We start from the raw sequence: 5,464 nt of genomic DNA, 5'->3' as shown, positions 1-5,464 counted from the left end.
ATTTTTTTATTAAAAATTATTTATTACATATTTTTATATATTTTGTATCTATTATAAATTGTTTTAAAATTATGTATATTATATCATATGTTAAATGGATTTAAAGATTATATATATATATTTTTTGTGCATATAATCCTTTTTTTTAAAAAATATTATCTATTATATATTTTTATTCTCTTAAAAAATCTTAATGTTTTATATTATTTATTTAAAATATTTAACATGTATAATATTTTTAATTGTTTTAATAATAAAAGTTTTTTTATATATTTTTTTAAAATATTTTCCTATGTATATTAAATTTTTATATATTATTATATTCTTTTCTTTTAAAATTTTTTTACATATATTACTCATTTAAATATGTTAATTATTATATACATATATGTTTTTTTAAATATTATTATTATTATTTTACCTTTTTATCAATATTGATTTGGTGTTTTAATTATTCGTATTTGTTTTTTAAGTGTTATTTTGTCACTTTTTATTATTATAAATTTTGATTTCCACTTCTATTTTTATATTCTTTAATTTATTATGAATTGTTTCGTATTTCTATTTACTAACATTGTATATAGGTTTATCTTTTAGCATAATCATCTTATGATGTGTATATTTCATTATTTTAGGTTATTTCTTATTTGCCTATATTATTATGAATTGTAATATGTTGTAATTTATTACCTTTGGTATATTTGTCTTGTGATATGTATTAACGCCATTCTTCTGCATGAGTCAACGTTTTAAATAAAGAAATTCATTTTTACCAAATTACTCAAAAGTTTTCCAAAATATAAAGGCAATACTTAATGCTTGGAAGCTTCGGGAAAAATAGTGCCCTAACTTACTGGGTTGCGATTTTTCTCATCGAATTCGAACATTCAAGTACCCTTCTAAACGTTTTGGGTTTTTAAAATATAAACAACTATTTTCGAGATTTCAAAGCGTTGTGTCCTAACTCACTAGATATGGCGTTTTGTTGTTTCGAAATAGAAATTTCCAAAAGACAAGCTTAGCTTCAAAAGTTTTAAAATATTGCTTCTTAACTTACTGGATGTGATATTTTGACTCGTTTGAAATAAGCGAGCCTAAATTTTTCAATCAAAACATTCTAAATAAAAGAGGATTGTATCTTAAAACTTTCAACTTTCTGACCTTAAAGACACCTGATAATCAATTAGGTACCAATTTTTGGGCGTTACGAGGGTGCTAATCCTTCCTCGTTCGTAACCGACTCCCGAACCTATTTTCTTGATTTCGTAGACCAAAACTAATGATTTTAAACAAAATGATTTATTGGTGATCCAATCACACCTAAAAAGATTTGTGGCGACTCCCGTTTTCGTTTTTCTTAAAGTCAATTTCCATTTTCCAAAACCCGATTTAAAGATGGTTTTGACAGCTTGGCGACTCCGCTGGGGACTAATAAGAGAGTCAAGCCGTGTAATTGATTATCTCTTGTCTTAATGTCAGAAATTGAAAATTTTAAAATTTAATCCTCTTTGCATTACATGTCTTTTTATTATTGCATGTGTTGTTATATTCTGATACGCATTGCATTTGCATGACCGTTGTGGTCACACCTTTAAGTAGGAGTGAGAAGCTACGCCTTCGTGAGGTTGTTGCCTCCGTACAGGATAGTGGATCACTTTCGGGATACATCTGTACCTATGGTTTCGTGAGATTTTTATCTCCGTGTAGCCATAGGGAAATGTATTCCCCTGAAATGAACTCGATTCAAATGAGCCTATAATGGGTAAGGATCGAGGAATCTGCTGGTTCGGGTACCTTAAACTTTAGAACTAAAACCTCATATAGAAAAATCGTAAGAGATCAATTTGGATAGTGGTACTCTAGATTATTACCCTTATAAGTTATTTATCATATGATACTGACAATTTGTTTTTCTTTGTTTTGTTGCATGTCATATTACATCTAAAAGGTATCGATTCACAGTCGGTTTCTAAGTTAGAAAATTTTATTATGGAAAACAGACTTCTTGATAGAGTGGTAGGCAACGCTAACGTCCATAAATGGTCAGAGCAAATTTAGCTAGGAAAAGGGGATAGCATAACTGTGGGATATATGTTAGAGCTGTTAGACTACACTAGTATCAGTGTCACACAAAATAATCTGCAGGAGCTTAAGGCTATTTGGGATTAGTGGGGCAATGAGACCAAGTATTCATTCTACGGTAATTACAAAGATTTGCCCTATTTGTTTGATATTCAGGTTGATGAGCACTTGTTTCGAGCTCTCGCTCAGTTTTGAAACCCAGCAGACAGTTGTTTTACCTTTGGGGGGTAGATTTAGTGCCTACTGTAGAGGAGTACACAGCCTTACTTCGGTGCCCTAGATTTTAGTCTGATAGGATTTATTCTCGAGCTGCTTGTGTCCCAACCTTTGGTAAGAAGCTGATGACCATTACGAGGATGAGCGAGCAGTGAATCATGGCTAGAATTAAGGAAAAGGGTGAGAGTAAGTGCATTCTGTGGGGAACTTTGAAGGATTTGATCCAGACACATCCAGATGAGGCGAAGAAGGTAGATATTTTTGCCTTAAGCTTGTATGGACTAATGGTTTTCCCTAGGGCCTTGGGATATGTAGACGAGGTAACCACGGATCTCTTCCATCTACTTAGCAAACGGGTCACTTCTGTTCCTGCGATTTTGGCGGAGACATTCAGGTCCTTACATGTGTGTAGAAGGGCCAGTGCGGGCAGGTTTGTTGGTTGTGCTCAGTTACTTTTAGCTTGGTTTTACAGTCACTTTCGATTGATAGATAGGGTTGTTCGTCGGGTCTTCTTCGAGGATTACTCCCCGTTGAAGGACATAGCAGCTTCAACTAGGAGAGTTGATGTTCCAGAAGAGAATTGGATAGCGCTACTTCAGAACCTTCAGTCGAAGGATGTTGAGTGGAGGGCTCCGTGGATGATTCCTGGTGAGATTCTTTACCGATGCGGGAATTTTGATTGGGTCCCTCTGTTGGGAATTTGGGGTGCCATCGGTTATGCCCCTTTGCTGGTGTTGAGGCAGCATGGATTGAGGCAGTTCATACAAGCAACTCATGAACTGGCTCAAAGTGAGTTCTTGTACAGAGGAGTTGATTACAAGAAGAAGGTTTGTGAGATCTCTAGTGCTTGGAACCAGATTTGTAGATTGAAAGGAGTAGCCATTTACCCTACTATGACCCCTAAGTATATTGAGTGGAAGAGTAGAAGGATTAATGACAATATCCCTAGGCCAAGCATGGAAGTAGCTCGACCAATGGAGGAATACTTGCAAGTGATGCCCTCGGAGTTAGAGTTCATGAAGCAAGAGTTCAAGAGAAAGAACTTAGAGCTCGAAAAGAAGATAGAAAGGCTTGAAGAAGAGAAGATCTATTTGAGCCTCGACGTCGATGTTCAAAAGATGGAGGTCGAGAAAAAGTGGAAAGAGAAAAGAAAGATTGAGGAAGATCGAGATGATTTAAAAGAGCATTACAAAAGGGCACAAGTATCCTTGAAGAGAGCGAGAATAGGAGGGTCTTCAGATTAGTTGCAGAAAGAGGTCCGAGAGGAAAATTCCAAAGCTGAATATTGGGAGAGGAAGTTCCAAGAGATGCAATTACAGAATTTGACCTTAGAGAAAGAAAATCAAGGGTTAAAAACTAAGGTGACTGAGCTTGGGTGATCCCTTCATCTGTAACGAAGTCGTGATTCCACGGTAGAGGTAAGGAAGCTAAAAGGCAAAGTTGAGGAGTTGGAATCAGCATTACAAGATAGTAAGCTTTTTATCGAGCAGCTTGAGGCACGAGAGGATTATTTAAAGGGAGAATTGTGCCAGTCTAAAGAACAAGTCAGAGATAGAGATTACCTTATTGGAGAAGCCATAATTCAGATCCGAGAGGTAGCTGAACACTTTCGAGACTTGGCAGTACGAGCTGACGTATTGAGTATGATGCATGAGACATCGTCGGATGTAGGTCGAGAGTTAGTCCTTTTATTAAATAGAGTTAAAGCTTTGGGCATTAGGGCGAAAGCGTATTTGTAATCCTCTTATATGTAAAGATATTCTTTTTCTAAATAAAGTTTTCTAAATGGAATTGAATAAGAATCGATGTCCTTTTTGCATTCATGCATTTGCATCTCATTGCATTTCATCGCATCGTTCGCATTCAAAGTTATAGAAATACCTAATTAGTTTAATTTACCACAGAAGTAGAAAAGAAAATCTGGAAACCACGCATCAGTACGGAACTCGTACAAAATCTAGGAATATGGATCAAAGTTTTGAATAGCTACAAAAGGACATGCAGGACCAATTGCAAGAGCAATTGGCCAAGATACAAAACGACATGAGGGAGCAAATGCTAGAGGCTCAAAGGAATATGATGACTGAGATGGCTTAGTTGCTGAGGGCCACTGATAAGGGAAAAGCCCCTATGGCAATCACTGGTGAGGAGGAAGAGGATCATCCTCCAGGCTTTACTCCACCCCACGGGCCTACACAAACCGAGGCACTTTTTAGGAGGCCATCTGTCACTATAAGGCCTCAACATGGACCGGTTGATGCTGGGATCCACATGAATAACCCAACTAGTTTGGGATTCAATTTGGGTGACAACCCTACCAATCCTCTTATTCCTGACTTGGACGTGGCTGAAAAGGAAGATTTGAGAGTCAAAGCTGCAAAACAGTTGGAGAAACGTTGTAGATGGTTGGAGGAGAAATTTAAGGCTCTAGAGAGTGCTGATGAGCATCATGGAGTTGATGCCAAAGACTTGAGTTTGGTCCCAAACTTGGTGCTTCCCCATAAATTCAAAATGCCGGAGTTTGAAAAGTACAGCGAGACTACTTGCCCAGAGGCCCACATAACGATGTTCTATAGGAGGATGACCGGATATGTGAACAATGATCAACTATTGATTCATTGTTTCCAAGATAGCTTAGTGGGAGCAGCAGCCAGGTGGTACAATTAGTTGAGCCGGGCCAGAATAAATTCATGGAGGGATCTTGCACAAGCTTTCATGCAACAGTACAATCATGTGACTGACATGACACCGGATAGGATCACGCTGCAAAACATGGAGAAAAAATCTAATGAGAATTTTAGGCAATATGCTCAAAGATGGAGAGAGGTTGCCATGTAAGTTCAACCACCATTGTTGGAGAAAGAGATCGCCATGTTGTTCATCAAAATTTTGAAGGCTCTATTCATTACTTACATAATTGGAAGCACTACCAAAAGTTTTGCGGACATAGTCATGGCGGGAGAGATGATTGAGAACGCCATAAGAGGTGGCAAAATTGAGGGGGAAGCAGCCAAAAGATCAGCCCCAAGGAGAAAAGACAATGAGGTGAACAACATAAGTAGCTTCAACTCGAAGGCAGTCACAGTTGGCAACCCAAAGTAGCTGCGGTTGGGCAACAGGGTTCTCAAAGGCAGGAATCAGGCACAAGGCACGAGAAGATGCAATT

This window comes from Gossypium hirsutum, chromosome A04, assembly GCF_007990345.1.
Source record: "Gossypium hirsutum isolate 1008001.06 chromosome A04, Gossypium_hirsutum_v2.1, whole genome shotgun sequence".
Classification (NCBI taxonomy): Eukaryota; Viridiplantae; Streptophyta; class Magnoliopsida; order Malvales; family Malvaceae; genus Gossypium; species Gossypium hirsutum.
This window is presented reverse-complemented; position numbering follows the sequence as displayed.